The sequence below is a fragment of the Corvus moneduloides genome, chromosome 18, assembly GCF_009650955.1.
Source record: "Corvus moneduloides isolate bCorMon1 chromosome 18, bCorMon1.pri, whole genome shotgun sequence".
Lineage (NCBI taxonomy): Eukaryota > Metazoa > Chordata > Aves > Passeriformes > Corvidae > Corvus > Corvus moneduloides.
Genome location: NC_045493.1, coordinates 3,451,368 through 3,467,676, shown reverse-complemented (window position 1 = coordinate 3,467,676; position 16,309 = coordinate 3,451,368). Strand labels below are relative to the sequence as shown.

General features: G+C 54.5%; 1 long non-coding RNA gene across 1 annotated transcript; it reads left to right on the top strand.

Moving 5' to 3' along the window:
• Positions 1-7,997: 7,997 nt before the first annotated feature.
• LOC116453225 lies at positions 7,998-11,902 on the top strand. Its single transcript, XR_004243717.1, has 3 exons — positions 7,998-8,221; positions 9,276-10,252; positions 10,381-11,902. It is a non-coding gene; the product is annotated as an uncharacterized LOC116453225 (long non-coding RNA).
• The last annotated feature ends 4,407 nt before the right edge of the window (positions 11,903-16,309 follow it).

Genomic DNA, 16,309 nt, shown 5'->3' with positions numbered 1-16,309 from the left:
GTGGCCGTCGGCTGCGGAGCCCAAATGAGGAGCTGAGCTGGGGAACCAGGCTTGCAGGTTTTTTTTCTCCCAAAGTATTCTGAGGTGGAAACAGAAATTTTCTTTTGCTTTGTTCAGAAGTTTTTCTTCTGTTTCTAACTAGTGAAAAGTAGCATTTTTCTGATTATTGCTTACCAAAAAAAAAGAGGATGTTTTCACACTTCAATTTTATCCACAATTGTATTTTTCTCTGGCTGAGGAAGCATTTTCCACTACAGAAATGTAAAACAAAACTAAAAATAAAGCTTCCTGCTCGTGAGCTGTAAATATTCACCGTGCTCTGCAGTTCCCTGTGTCAGGTGGAAGATTTTCCCATCTGGCAGCAGCAAGAACATTTTGCTCAGGATCATGCTCCTGTGTACACCCAGGATTGCTGCCACCATCGGACAAGGGTTTTTGGTTCCTCTCTTCATCTCTTCATTCCTCCACCCAGGTCAGGTCATTTTTCAGGGGAACATCATCTCCCTGGTGCAGAGCTGAGCTGTCAGTTTAGGGCTGTCCTACCCTTACCAACACTCATTATTCAGAGCCAAAAAAATGATCTTTATGATAACCTTAAAGGTTTCACACCCTCCAGACTGGACCTTCTTAGATACTTCCACTAGAGAGAATTTAATAAATAATTTTGCATCAAGAGCACCAGGGGTTTCTCTGGACCTTCTTTCCAAGAGTCTCGCATCCCAAGGAGATTCCTCACAACACAACCTGATGGCGCTGGGAGCTTCACCTGCAAACTTCCAGTAGATCTCAACATTCCTTTCCACTCTTCACCTGGAGGATGCTCCAAACCCCAGGACCTTGATCTGCCGTCTGTCAGGGCATCACTCTCAGGCAGCCCCAGAACCTTTGGACGAATCTGGGTCGAGCACGGAGGAGGAAACTCTGCGCCACCAGCACCCCGCATCTCCCCAGTACAAATAAACAATCTGCAATCCCAACACATTCCCTCCCCCGAGGGCCGGAGTGGTGACGGATACACCCAGCCAGGCCATTGTTCCCCTGCTGGATAATAACAAATCTTCGATCTCTGGCCGCCGCTAATGCCTCTGCTGACGCTCGGCTGTGCTGAGGCGGGCTGGGCGCGCCGCGGTGATGGGGACGGCCCCTGCGGGCAGGGGACAGTGAACGGGAGCCATCAGGGCCTCAGTGAAGCTGTCAATAGCTCTGATCAGCTCCGGCATTGATTTCCAGCCCCCCCCGCCCAGCGCTGCTCGCTGCTCGGTACTTTCCTCTCTTGGTCGGGGAATAAGCAAACAGCAGCAGCCGGTCCCGTGTGCCCGGAGGTGCCTGGGATTCTGCTGCCTGCTGGCTCGGGGATTGCTGCGGCTCGCAGCTCCTGCGCCAGCCAGATCCCGGCCAAAACCTATGGACCATGTCCGAGAGCTGAGCATTGTCCAGCCCCACACCGCACATCTCCCCTGGGCAGGCACCAGGATGTGAGGAGAGGTCCTGGAACGGGCTGGAGAAAGACTTTCCTCCTTCCTCTGGCTGTTGTACCCAGGCCTCAGCCTCCACTCCCTGGGACGGGGCTCAGCTCGGAGCAGAGCCCTGGAGCCAGCTGGGTGGCCTGATAGCCGCCGTTTGCAGCAGGTCTCAAAAAATGCGGAGCCGGGACTAGAGGCAAGCCCATGTGTCCTGCCGCACCCATCCATGGGGGCACAGCGGCACGAACCGGGGAGCCACCCGAGCCATCCCCCCTCCTCGTGGCAGCTCCCCCCTCGACTGCGCCGGCTCCAGGATGGATATTCAGGAGCTACGAAGAGGAACAAACAAACAAACACCCAGACTCCCCTGCTGGTCCCCACTGCCACCGGAGGAACAAAACCCTGCAGCGAAGGGCCCTCGAGTGAGTAATCTCTCCTTCAGATGTGTCCCAGCATCCCTCGCCGCGCGCGCAGCCACCACTTGAATTAGCACCAAAGGCTTATGGGAGCCAGAGTCATTAATCTAGGTGACAAACAGGACTCTGAAGGAATATTTGCACCCCGAAATTGAAAAGATTAGGCCATATTTGTCAAGGATTGGTAGGCTTTATCGCCTCCAGAGCAGATGCTGTTAAATATTCATGAGCTGCATAAGTGGGAGAAGACCTCGCTAGGCCTGATGACTTTCAGAGAGAGAGAGGAGGGAAGGGGGGGACGAGGGCGGGGGGGACACGGTGGCATCGCCACGCAGGTGAGGAAGGGGGACACGGGGCTGCTCTGCAGAGCAGGGACATCGCTGGCACCCGGGGCAAGGTGGCTGGGGTGGATGAGGAGTTATGGGATGATCCCTCTGGACACAGGGCAGCTCATCCACCTCCGCATTCCTGGCCCCTGCACAGAACCTCTCCTGCCCTGCAATGGGGACAGGAGCCGGGCAGGTGCATTAAAGGCAGCTGGAAGCTGGGAGGGGGCCACTATTCTCACCTGCAGCCAGCCTGGAGGTGGGTCACAAAATGTCCCCCGAGGGACTGAGGTATGGAGTCAGCTGGGCTTGAGACTCCAGGACTTGTGGGCCACCAGGCTGGGACACTGGATGTCCCCACATGGGTCCCCCAAGATGGAAACAGGCTGTGAGATGGAGGTGGGGAGGTGTGCAGAGGGTCAAGAGGAAGGATTCAACAGCAGGGGGAAGATGGAGAGGTGGGGAGAGGAGCTGGATGGGGAAAGGGGTGGAAAAATGGGGAGGAAGGAGAGGAAAGTGTGCTGGGGAAGGGAAATGTGCAAAAAAATATGATGATGATGATGATGAAGAGAGGATGGAGGGATGGTCAGAATGAGAAAAAAATAAAGGAAGAAGAGCAAAGATAGCAGTACACAACAAAAAGAAGTAGAAAAATGGTGCACAGACACTGTTCTCTCCTTCACCTCCTATTCCCTATCTCTCCTCAGGTTTTAAAACAACCTTTCTGAGAGCTGGGGGTGCCCACTGCAGGTCCCAGACTGGCCACCTCACCTGGGGACAGAGACTGGAGTGGGCAGGTATCCCCCTGGGCCGCCCTCGGCTGCAGAGCAGGTCACAGATTTCCACAGCACAGCCCCGAACTCCATCTCAGTGCTGGGATCAAACCCTCCCACACGAGCTGGAGTTTTCCAAACTGCAACAGAACCTCCTGGGAAAAATGTGGAGTTTCAGGCTTTCCTGCAGAGGCTGGAGTCACAGGAGCTGCCGTCTGGGTCTCTCCCCCTGGCATTTGGCAAGGAGACACCAGGAGCACCCAAACCACACTGGAGGGCTGGGATCTGAGGTCTCCCTGTCCTCCCCAAGTTTCTCCCTGTATCTTTCCCACACACATGGTTGGGTGAGATCCAGTTTGAACCAAAACCTCCAAATCTCCCCAAAACACGGAGAATTTTGGCAAACCCGAAAGCTTGGTTGGCAGCCAGCTGTTTCCCCTCATGTCACTCAACTGATAAAGCGAAAAGTCGGGGCTGGCATTAGGAAAAGCAGCGACTAAGCTGCAAAACCAGCAGAAAAAGGCTCCATTGCCAGGCTGGGGGGGGGGAGACAGACGCTTAATTTAGTGCAGTCCAGGGACTTCTTTTGTAATGTTAGTGGAAAATCCTGATTCATCAAAACCCCGGTTCTCGGAGAGAACAGGTTGGTCCCACCAACACCTTTGCTCAATTTAGAGAAAACCCAAACCAATAATGGTGATTCAGAAATTTTGTACCTGACCTCTTCCCAAAGGGAAAATTGCTTGCCGGCGGGTGACCATGGATTTAAATTGTTTGCTGCTCAAGAGGTGATGGGTGAGCACGGAGTGGGAGCACCTGAACGCCCCTGCACACAGGTGCTGGGCACAGCATCGCTCCCAGGATGCTGAGAACAGGCAGAGGGGAAAGAAAATGAGAGTGCTTGAAGCTGCTGGGTAATCCACTCCCCCAAATCTTCGTTTCCATCTCAACCTTCAAGAGATCTTCGTGCAGTCCTGGCTTCAATCTGTGCGCAGGATCTCCTCCTCCCGCTCTTCCCCGCGCTCCCCAGGCCCCCGGCAGCCCTCGCACAATTTAATGTCTTACAGCTCTGTCCCTATTTGACAAACAGGTGATTTTGCTAATGAGGAATAAATGAGATTCACAGGATGAGAGAAAGGGAACAGCAGCTGTCGTGAGTGCAGGATGTGCCGGCTTTATTAAAATAATATATGGCCACATGCTTGGTATTAGGGCTCGCAGTTTGAGAACTCCCATCTCATCCCTCCTGGCTCCCCCTCCCCTCGGCTCCCCACTCCTGCCTCTCCCTCCTCAGGCCCTGCCCTGGAACGTTTTCCAATTGGAGAATTACTGGCTGGAGAGCCTAGGCTGGCCCAGTCCATGCATGGGGAGATGCAGTGGGAAATAGAGCCTGGCTGTGCAGGGAAGAGAGAGGGAGGGGAAGGGGAAACAGAAGGGAAGGGCGGGGGAAGGGGGAAATGGAAGGGAAGGGGAAAAGAGAAGGGGAAAATGGGAAAAGGGAAGGGGGAAGTGGAACAGGAGGAAAGGGAGAAAGGCAAGGAGAAAAGAGGAGGAGGGAAAAGGAGAAAAGGGCAAAATTGAAAGTAAGGGGAAAAGGGGAAAATGGAAGGGAAAGGAAGGAAAAGGGGGAACAAAGAGGAAAAAGGGGGGGGAAAGGGAAAAAAAGGTAGAAAAGAAGGGGGGAAAAGAGAGATGGAACCAAAGGGGCATTGAAGGTATTGTCCGGTTCCAGACATTCTTCCCAGAAGTCCCCATTCCTATGGAAGCACAGACCCTGGCCAGCTTTCAGGGGCTCAGGCAGATGTGCAGCCCTTTGCCTGTTTGCTCAGGTGCCATCCTGCTCCAGGGACAGGCAGGGAGCAGGCAGAGACTGGGCAGGGGCCGGACGGGACTGGCACAGGCAGAGCACAGGCAGGCAGGCAGCTCTGGCCCCAGGTAAACAAGTGCTCAGTGAATAATTCGCTCGGTGAGTGACAGAGGAATTGCCATTTAACAATTTGCTGGGCAAATATTATTTGACCATTTCTAGAGCTGCTCGAGGAGTACAAATATGACCTCCCTCTGCTTTGGGAATAATTCATTGGGCAAAAGCAGGCTGCAACTCATCTGATAAAATATTGAGAGGGGATAATGCAGCCCCATTCAGGGGTGGCACAGCAGCCACCAAAGCCCTCCTGCCACCGAGGCACAGGTCCTTTGGTCCTTGCTATCCTGCTGTCCCAAGGACAGGGGCTCCAGGAGGGTCTGGTGGGATGCTGGTGCACTGCTGATTGCTGTGAGGGGAGCTGGGCCCCATCTCTCCGGGACCACCGCTAATCCCATGTCCCCACATCTCTGGAGGATTAAGCTCCCATATGAATGCTGCTGGGACCCCAGGGAATGAGAGGAAGCAGCTCAGATTCTGCATGGAGGGGCGCAGGGGTGGAGGAGGGGACGGGCTGGAGCAGGGGAGTGGGAAGGAGCCCCCCTGCCCAGCTCAGGTTTGGGAACAAAAAGCCGGAGTTTCATGAGGAGCATCCCCTGCTGAGGCCCCGCGGCTGGAGCTGCCGCCTCTATTGAGGCGGCTCTGGCATGCATGTCTCCAGGTGTTCCACCCAAATCCTCTCCCCTGCATCCCTGCATCCTCCCCGGGGCAGCTGGAGCTCAGGGAGGCGCGGGGTGGAGGGGCCAGGGAGGGGAACCGCCGGCTGCGAGCAGCGCTGGGGGCTGAAGCCGCTGAGAAAATGCTTTTGGTCGGTCTGTGCCTCAGTTTCCCCAGGGGTTTCCCAGGGCAAAGCTACTCCTCGTTAACTGCTCTGTGCATCTCAGCTGCTGGGAATGGGAAAGCATTCAGTGATCCAGAAAAAAGAATTTTTACTGTTCTGTGGAGATCTTGAAGCCAAAGTTTTCAGCTGCCGTGAAAACAATTAATTGAGGGAAATAGAACAAAAATTTTAAGAGGAAATTTAAAACTAACTTAAAAAAAATATTTTAGAAACCAGAAAACTCAGGTGGCTCAAAGTTTGAACTCTTGGAAGTGAAATTAAAAGCGAGCCTGGCTTTCAATCAGCAGCACCAGAGGGGTCACCCCACCTCTCCCTGTGGCACCACGCAGACACCTCTCCCCTCCTTCTCCATTCCCCTGAGCGATTAAACCCACTATTATCTTATTTATTTTGGCTTCCCTCCTTGCCAGTCCCCCTGCTGTAAATTAAATGATTGCCGAGTTAGATTAGCAGAAAGCATATGTGGAAATTACCTTTTAATTTCTTAATTACATTGCACTCACCTGCAGCTCAACCTGCCAGGGTAAGGAAAGTGTGAAGTTAATTTCCATTGATATATTATCTGCGTTTTTATAAATTAGGATCCCATTAAAGAGGAAGCGTATCAAGAATTCATTGTTCCTAATCAGTCCATGGGACATGGATGGGATCTTCTTTCAGCCTCCAGGGGATCTCTTACAGAACCAGGGCTGGCTACGGGTCTGTGGGAATTGAAGCCTGAGCCTGGGCTGCTCCAAGAGGATCTGCTGGGACATAAGGAAATAACATTCACCATGAGAATAAACGAGCAGTGGAATAGAGGCCAGAGGAAATTGTGGGATCCCCCTCCTTGGAGGTTCAAGACAAATGCCTGAAAAACCTGCTCTGAATCCAGTGTTGGGCTTGCTTTGGACAAAGAGTAGGATTGCAGACCTCCTCAAGCCCCATCGCACCTGGAACTACCTGCAGCCGGTGCCCCTGTGCCGCAAGGGGCAGGAATTGTGCTCTGCCCATCGTTTCCAACACGGTCCGGGATTTCTGCTTTAAACCCTGCCAGCCACACCCAGAAATCGTCAGGAGGTGGCACGGTTCAGTTGCAAACCCAATAAATTCGCTTCAGGTGGAAAACGTTCGGTGAAATTCCAAGCTAAGACAGAAGATGCCTGATTTTTCCTCCCTGTGCGGTGCCTTCCCTCACTTGACCACGCTGCATTCATTTAAAACTCCTCACTCCCCACCCAGAGGTCACATCACCGATTAATCACGCTGAAGAGGCCCTCAATTATCTGAAACCACGATTACCCCAACCCATTCCACGTCCCCCATGACATTTGGATAACTGAGGTTGTTCTGTATTATTATTATTTTTCAATTGTGGTAATTATTGTACATTAAACCATTAGCATTCATTACTCCTACAGTGTGTAATTAGAACAATGGTGGATGGATTGCTACCGACTCTAATGAAGTTTTTATAATTGTAATTTATGGTCGTCAAATTACCTTTCTTAAAAATGAAGGCTAATATTAGCCTCTTAAGTTATGGGGAGGGGGTGGTAATTACTGCTAATTGATGCTTCTTGTTTGCTCTCCACACAGAGCAACGCCGATTCCATCCTGGAGCAGGGAAAACTGGGAGGGGATCCTATGGATTTCTGTCACTGTCTGAAGGGCAGGAGGGTGACAAGGGGATGGACCAGGCTCTGCTCGGTGCTGCAGGAACTGAAACCCAGCAGGTTCCACCTGAACATCGGGGAGAATTCCCTCATGGGTTGTCCAGAGAGGTTTGTGGAGTCTCCTCCTCCAAGGTACCCAGAAGCTGTCTGGACACAATCCCAAGTGAGGTGCTCAGGGAATGAGAGGGTGGTTCGGTGACCTCCAGCAGTCCCTCCCAGCCCCAGCCACTGATCTGGTGATTTGGGGATCCCTCCAGTCTCCACCCAGGCCAGGATGGAGAAACATCCTCGGACAGCCGCGTTCACTGGGCCCATGCCATGACACCGTGACGGGGTGGAGGAATGGCAGAACCATGGAATATCCTGAGTGGGAAGGGCCCCACAGGGATCATCGATCCAGCTCCCAGCCCTGCCCAGACACCCCAGCAACCCCACCCTGGGCATCCCTGGCAGCGCTGTCCAAACGCTCCTGGATCTCTGGCAGCCTCGGGGTCGTGCCCATTCCCTGGGGAGCCTGGGCAGTGCCCAGCAGCCTCTGGCGGAAGAACCTTTCCCTGCTCTCCAGCCTGAGCCTGCCTGGCCCAGCCCCAGGTGCTCCCTGGATGCTGTCCCTGGCCCAGGAAACAGAGATCGGAGCTGCCCCTCCACTGCCCCTCCTGAGGAAGCCGCAGCCCCCGACGAGTCTCTCCTTGGTCTCCTCCAGGCAGAACAATCCAGAGGACCTCAGCCGCTCTTTGTGTGGAGGAAACGCCGCGGGATGCGTGCTGGGAATGTGCTGGGAATGCTGCTGGCTCGGTGTGGAGCAGGAGGAGCAGCATCCCTGGTGGGCAGCCCGGGGGTCAGTGGGCAGGGATGGGGCAGAGAGAGGGAGAGGGCAGGGAACGGGCAGAGGGAGGATGGGGAGAGGGCAGGAACGGGCAGAGGGAGGATCGGGACAGGGCAGGGAACGGGCAGAGGGAGGATCGGGACAGGGCAGGGAACGGGCAGAGGGAGGATCGGGACAGGGCAGGGATGGGGCAGAGAGAGGGAGAGGGCAGGGAACGGGCAGAGGGAGGATCGGGCAGAGGGAGGATCGGGAGAGGGGACAGGGCAGGGATAGGGCAGAGGGAGGGAGAGGGCAGGGAACGGGCAGAGGGAGGACGGGGAGAGGGCAGGGAACGGGCAGAGGGAGGATCGGGCAGAGGGAGGATCGGGAGAGGGGACAGGGCAGGGAACGGGCAGAGGGAGGATGGGGAGAGGGCAGGAACGGGCAGAGGGAGGATGGGGAGAGGGCAGGGAACGGGCAGAGGGAGGATCGGGCAGAGGGAGGATCGGGAGAGGGGACAGGGCAGGGAACGGGCAGAGGGAGGATGGGGAGAGGGCAGGAACGGGCAGAGGGAGGATGGGGAGAGGGCAGGAACGTGCAGAGGGAGGATCGGGACAGGGCAGGGAACGGGCAGAGGGAGGATCGGGACAGGGCAGGGAACGGGCAGAAGGAGGAGAGGGAGAGGGCAGGGAACGGGCAGAGGGAGGATGGGGAGAGGGCAGGAAGGGGCAGAGGGAGGATGGGGAGAGGGCAGGAACGGGCAGAAGGAGGATGGGGAGAGGGCAGGAACGGGCTAGGGAAGATCGGGACAGGGCAGGGAAGAGCCCCGCCGCTGGCCATGGTGCTGACCGGCCCCTCCGCGCGCCGAGAGCCCGCGGGGAGGGTTGGGCATCCTCCCCCCGACAGCTGAACCTGGCAGGAGGGGAAGGGCTCCATCCTGCCCTGTAATGATTATTTTTTGTTGTGGTTATGAGTTCAAAATAAGCCGCGCCTCGGCGTCCCAGCGGGGGCCGGGTTTTGCTTTAATTGCCTCTGTTTGAATCAATTTAGGCTCAATTATGCTCCTCCTTAGGTGTAATTGAGATGTTGGTGCCTATCTCTCGGAGGTGGAGGCAATCATCCGCCGAAGCGCTGCGGGACAGAGAGGCAGAGCAGCGGCTTGATCACCTCCCTAATGGCCGGTCCTGGGTGAGCTCGGGAGGAGGATTCCCGCAATCTGCTCCGCTCCTGCAGGCTCCCAGGGAGCATCGAGGCCCCTAAACCGGTTAGGAAGCTCCAGACGTTGGCACTACCTGGATTACAAAGCTCGTCATGGAGGTGTGTGCCAGGCCCTGGAGAGGACAAACAGAGGAGCCCTTGCCACCAGAAGGCTCCAAACTTCAAGCTCCACACTACAAACATTATCGGGAGCTGGTTTTCTTGGGCAAGGTTTCCTACATGGGTGGGACAGGCAATTATGCCAAATCTCCAAGCTGGAATATCCATCTCCCATCAGGTTGTCCTCAAGCTGTAGGTCCAGGTCTTCTGCTTGGCCACAAAACGAAAATTTAGTGCTAATACACGAGGAAGAGATAAATTTTCACTGTTTTAGCAACAGTTTTAAGATTTTTTTTTTTTTTAGAACTAACAAGAGAAGAAAAAAAGTGAATCGAGTTTGGGTTTTTTGGGGTGGTGGTGGTGTTTATTGGGTTGGCCTGCTGGGTTTTTTGTCTGCAAGAGGCCAATTCACTGTCGTTTTCCTGCATTGCTCGGATCTAAGGTAAGGCTCATCAGAAAGCAAAAGGCTGACTCTGAGACCTCTGCCTCATTCTTTGTCACAATTAGACAACTGGTCAGCAGAGGGATTTGTCAGAGGTTTAAAAAAAGAGAAGAAAGCATTTCTTCACTTTTGACTGACCTTCAGGAGGTTCATGTTTTTGCCCTCAAATATGGCACAAACCCAGCACTTACATCTTGGTCTTTTAGTAATGCACCGGCTGTTCCTCATCCCCAATCCCCACAAAAACGGAAAAATATGGAGTGGAGGAGTATTGCTGAGAAGTGTCACTGGTGAGTAGTGGTTCTTTTGTAAAGGATGGTTGTGGCTTTTCGAACAACCCTATTTTCCACTTAAAAAAAAAAAAAAGGAAAGGAAAAATATTCTATAGAAGTTTTAAACCCAAGGATTTTGTTTGCAGGTCTCAGCAGGTAGTTCTTGGCTGTGAAGCACCACAAGTGCCTTCCTCATCCAGAGAGGAGTGCTGGTGATGGGAGGCTGGGCTGGCCTTTCCCTCCTTCCTCCCACAGGGATTGTTCTCCCGTCATCCAGTTCCCAGGAACGTGAAGAAGCAGCGAGGATTGATGAACATTCCATGAGCAGCAGCGCTGAGGAGAGGCCAAACACTCTGGTGTCCTTAGGCTGTGGCCCTAAGGACCACTTGGACCACCCAGCCCCACAGGATGGTCCTGGCCCTACCTGGGGGTTCCACCAAGGCACCCCCAGCCAGCTCCTGCAATGCCTTTGTAGCCTCGTGCTGCTGCTGCCTCTGCCTTCCGTGGGCTGCCAGCAACTGGGGCAGCCTGGGCCAGGTCTGCACTGGGCCAGAAGTTCATGGAATCATGGAATGGTTTGGCTTGGAAGTGTCCTCTGAAGGCCACCTAGACCAACCCTCAGGTTGCTGAGAGCCCCATCTAACGTGACCATGAGTGTTTCCGGGGATGGAGCATCCACAACCAGTCCAGAGCTTCATCCCCTTCAGCATGAAGCAGCTCTTCCTTCTATCTCTCCTGAATCTCCCCTCTTTTAGGTTAAAACCACGACCCCTTGTCCTGTTGCTGTAGGCCCTGACAAGAAGTTTGCTCCAGCTCTCTTGGAGCCCCCTGAGGCACCAGAAGGGCTCTGAGGTCTCCTTTTCTTCTCCAGGCTGAACAAACCCGGTTCTTGCAGAATTTTCCATGGGAGGGTTGCTCCAGCCTTCGGAGCACGTTTGTGGCTGCTCCAACAGGTCCCTGCCTTATTCCTTCGGGAGCCGGCGATCCCGATTCACACCCGCCACGTGCTGGATCCTTCTCTTCCAGCCCAAGGCTGAAATAAGCCGGGTTGGCAGCGCACGGAGCACCCACGCAGGGCCCGCAGCGCCCTCCCCGCCCCGCACCGAGGCGGCTGCTGCTGCCTTTGAGCCGCTGGCAGGGCCTGGGCGCAGCCCTGATTAGATCGCTGTCACCAGGGAACAGGAAGGTTAATTGCCATTCTCTTTGTGTGCCGCTCGGAGAGGAGACCAATTTCAGCTCAGTAGCAACAAAGTGTTGCCTGCTTGCTTTGGAGGGGGGCAGGGGGAGAGCAAAGAAAGTGGAGGGCAGGGAGGGAGGGGAAGGAGGGAGGGAGGGAGAGGGGGGTGTTGGACAAGCGGTCGGGATTGTGCGTGGACTTTGAGCATAGCTGTGTCTTGTCTGGTCTAGCAAAAGAGAAGTGCTTAACAAGTATTAAGAGACACAAATAATTCTCCTTTTCTCCTCTCGCCCATTCTTTTCTCTCTTTCTCTTTGCTTGTAAATCCTGCTTATCGCATCTGAATAGCAGAATGGTTTCACACCGGACCTTTAATCTGGCCCAGAGCAGCCCCCAGAGGGGCAAAGTGGCTGAGGATTACCTTTTATTTTATTTGATTTTTTTTTTTAGCTTTCTTCCACTCCTCCCCTCCCTTGTGGTGGTGTGGGGTTTTTTTTCTTCTTTCCTCTTGCTCTGCATTTGTTCTTGGAAGGAGTGAGGAGCAAAGGCTTAAGGGGGGGAAGGGGAAAAAAGAAGTGTGTAGGGGGTGTTACAAACTTAAGGGGATCTGGATCTATTCAGAGCGACTTGTCCATAGCCTTGCTGCTTTTGTTCGCCTGCCATTCTTTAGCTGATTTCTTCACTCTGGTAAAAGCGCTTTAATTCCCTTGTAGATACCGAGAATCCCTCCTTCTCCTGCTCTCCCCTCCTTCTCCTCCTGCAGCCCTGTGCACCCTCTTTCACTTTCTCAGACTCTTTATCCAGTGTCCTCCTAACCACCAACAAAGCCCAGAAACCATCAGGTTTCTTTTCAGGAGGATGAAAGAGGGAGAAGGAGCAGGAGGAGGGAGAGGAGATGGGGAGCCGTGTGTGCGTGTGCACACGTGCATCTGCACACACCTGAGCCACCCTGGAGGGCTTTGGGGACTCTCCCTGACTTTTTTTGATGTGGTTTTTGATCCCAGGAGGCTGTTCAGCTCCAGATGTAGGGCATATGGCAAAGCCCTTCAGGAGGAGAGGGCTGAGAAGCCAGCCAGCCTTGGAGGATGCAGACAGAGCTCACACCCAAGGGCTCTCCAGGGGCTGCTGGAGCTGGGAAGTGTCCCCAGGATACAAGGACGGGCTGGAGACTCCACCACAGCCCTGGGGTGGGCATACCTGCACAGCTACAAAGGCCAGCAGAGCAGAAGCCCCTCCAGCCACTGGACACTGAGGAAGAGCTTGGACTTCTCCCACATTTTAGCCAGGAGAGATTTGCCTGCGGGGGGAACATCTCTGAGCAGCAGGCTGTGAACCACCCTCTGCAAAGCTCAGTGGAGGTGCTGCCAGCTCGAGGCTGGGAATACCTGCCAGGCTCAGTGTCACCAACTCTCTGGGTCAGAAACCCTCATCTTGCCCGTGATTCGGTCCCGGAAGCTCAGGCAGCTGTTCAGCTTCATGGGCTGGAAACAAGAACAGCAAAACAGATCGAATCTGCTGGCGTTCACCTTTTCACCCCCATAGGGGTTTATTCATGGAAGCCTTCGTGTGATCTCCAAGATCTCACAAACTGATTGAGGGCACTGGTTATCAGCCTTCTATAGCTGATAAGAAGAAGTGGCCATACTGAGCTCTCTGCAGAAGGAGCAGTCCCCCATCCTGGCACACCGGCTCTGCGCAGGGAATGTGCATGGTCCAGACCCAGCTGGCTCTCCCGGAGACAGAAAAGCTGGAAAAGGGGCAGGGATTGACACACCCAGCAGTGTGGGTGATTCCTGCACTGGTATTCCAGGCGCAGTGGAACCGTACAACCCACTCCCAGCTGGTTCTCTCTGAGCTGTACTTGAGGCTGATGAAAACCAATGGCTCTAAACTGGCACTAGGTCTGCAAACAGCCAGGCAGCAACAAAAAACGTTGGACCAAACCTGGTGTCTGTGGAGTAAATTCTCTGAGCTGTGATGTCCCTGCTCACCTTCCAGCCACTGCTCGCTGCTTCCCAGCTCTGCCTGGGAAGCTGGGACCGATGGAGAGCACCAGGAAAGCCTGGAGAAGGCACAGGGAGAGAGGAAGAAGAGCAGACTGACAAGGCCAGGCTGGATGGGGCTCTGAGCTACCGGCTCCAGTGGGAGGTGTCCCTGTCCCATGGTAGGAGTTTGGAAACTGGATGAGCTTTAAGGTCCGTTCCAACCCAACCATTCCATGACTCCATGATTTGGTGACCTGTAAAGGTGCTAGACGGGCCACCAAAGCACGTCCCTGCTCTGCCTGCTCCAGGGGTCATTGCTTCAGTACAGAAGGGGAGATGTGCCTTTGTGCCCAGCTGTGCACCACAGCTGATGGAGCACAGGGAGATATTTCCCAGTGCTGGTTCTGCAGCAGGAGGTGATCAATTCCCTCTTCTTCTCCTGTCCCACCTTTTGACTTCGGAGTAAATCAGAGCCTTGGGCTTGCCTGTAACGCGAATCCATTGCACTGAACCAAAGCCATCCTCACAGGGAGGAGGAGATTCTCGGGCTGTTTGAGCACTCACCACCACCACGTGTTTCGAGATGAGCAGGCCATGCTCAGACTCTGTGAGCTAAAGCACACCAGTGCCTGCTGCCACAGTTCAGCTGAACAGCTCAGCCTGGAGACATGGCTCCAACATTGAATGGAGTCAGGGTTTTAGCTAATTAGTCCCAGCCAACTAATAAACACAGTGAGAGACACAGCGACTTGTGTAGAGAGACCTGGAGTGGTCACCATGGTCTGTGAGGCTGGGATCCTGCAAACAGCGATGTCATCCACACAGGACACCAGAGGTACCTGCAGGACACGAGCTCCACGTGCTCCTCTCACCACGGGCTGCGTGGCAGTCCCTGAGCTCCTTCTGCAAGCCAAGCCCTGTGCACCGGAAGGCCAAAACCCTCAGATGTGTTTCAGTGCAAGAAAAGAACAGGGGACAAGGCCAGGCACCTAAATTAGAACATCTCATGGCACGGGTCATATCTTTATTGAGCTGATACCTGATGGGGAGGGAATGGGGATGCCGAGATGAGCCCTGTCAGGGCCCCGAGAGCACTGCCTGCCCTTCCTTGCCCTAACCAGCCTCAGCGGGGTCACCCACCTGTGCCCATGGCCCAGGAGCTCTACTTAAGGGTGGCCCCATGCCTTCCTTCCCCCCTGGACTGTGTTGTAGGTCTGCCTGTCTCTGGCTCTTCCTCCTGGATGGACCTTGGACCTACTATAAGCACCTTTCTCCCCACCCCTGGGTAGAGCCTGGGTCTGGTTCTTGCCCTGGTTGTGCCTGGGACTGTTGTAGGATGGTGCTCTGAGCTCCCCTCTGCCGGGGGATCAGAAGGTCCCTGCTGCCTCTCCCCCTGCCCCGAGCAGTGGTGACACACAGGGAAGGCTCCGTCTCCCTGCTCCTTTTTGCCGGCTCAGCCAGGGTGTGGTGGCTGCTGGTGGTGCTGCCCGGGGCAGGCAGAGCACTGCTGGGTGTTTTTGTGAGGGAGCTCAGGTGCACTGTCCAAGTCTTCCAGGATGGTTTGGTGTGCCTGGGCACGTGCTCCTTGGCAGAGCAAATCATGGGATCAGGACCTGCTTTCACAAGAGGGTTTGTTCCCACATTGGCCTGGATTAACTCCCCCCTTCCCCTCTGAGCAGGAGGGAACGGGAGAAGCTGAGGCATTTCCTGCAATGACTAATTAGATCCAGCTCCTGACAGCAACGTGCACCAGAGAAAAGCAAGGCATTAGCCAGGACAAGGTAATGAGACTCTTCCCCTCCCCAGCAATTTCTCCCACTAATCCCCGACAAAGCTCCCAATGCCGGCCCGAGCTGCCGGGCGGTGTAAACCAGCGCTGCTTCACTTCTGCAGAGCTTTGTCACCACCAATAATCTACACCTCGAGAAATCCTCATTTTGTGTATTTTCATTTCTAATCCCCCTCCTCTGGGGTGCCACGGGAGGTGCCAGGGCACAGCTTTCCCTCGGAGGCACATTAAAGCTGCCAACACCACCACCATCACCACCATGAAGGGCAGTGCCACTGCCGCCAGAGGCAGGCACAAAGGGTGTTCCTGCTTTTCCAGATGGCTGGATTTCTCCTGAATCCACGGTGGTGGCATTGGATTAAGCCTCAGGCCGAGCACATGAGCAGTTTAATAATGAATGATTCGCACATTGCCAGCCAGGAGTAATTCAGCAGCAGCGTGTGGAGCACAGCTGCTGTCCAAGCACCTGGCCTTCAAAGGGTGAATGAACATTAAGATTGTTCCATAAAAGCCGGTCCAGCAGTTGCTGGTGGGGGGGAAGTTTTATGAATGGAGGTGGCAACCTGGCCCCAGCATTTTTTGCAGGAGCTGGATGTTGATTTGTGCCATGTGTTTGTTGGCCAAAGGCTGGAGCAGGCCAGAGCCTGGTGGAGGAATGTGTGAGGAGGTTTAGGAACACCCAGGAGTGGAGGGATGTGGGACATCAACAGGTATCTGGGAGGAATTTCAGGATGGGCAGGCAGTTTTTCTGCTGGAATTTCCAGAGGTGTGTCTGGGCTTGTGTAGAAGTTAGAAAGCAATGGACAGCACAGGTCCCGTCTTGTCTCCTCTTCCTTGAGGAAAACCCATCAGATGTCCCAGGCAGCAGGACATGTGTCTGGCAGGCATGTGCTGAGGGTCACTCTGGAGCTCCCTGTGCTGCTGCACAAACCATCAGGTGTAGGCTGAGCCCTGTGATGCCCAGACAGGGATGGGTGAAGATCACACTCAGTGTTCAGGCACTCCAGACCAGATGAAATTATGAACATCTCAAGAGAAAGCATTTTTGGCAGCTCCCTATGAGTTGAATGCTGACCAACCCCTGGCCACGAGGTAAAATTCACCTCTCTGGTGCCTTCACCTCTT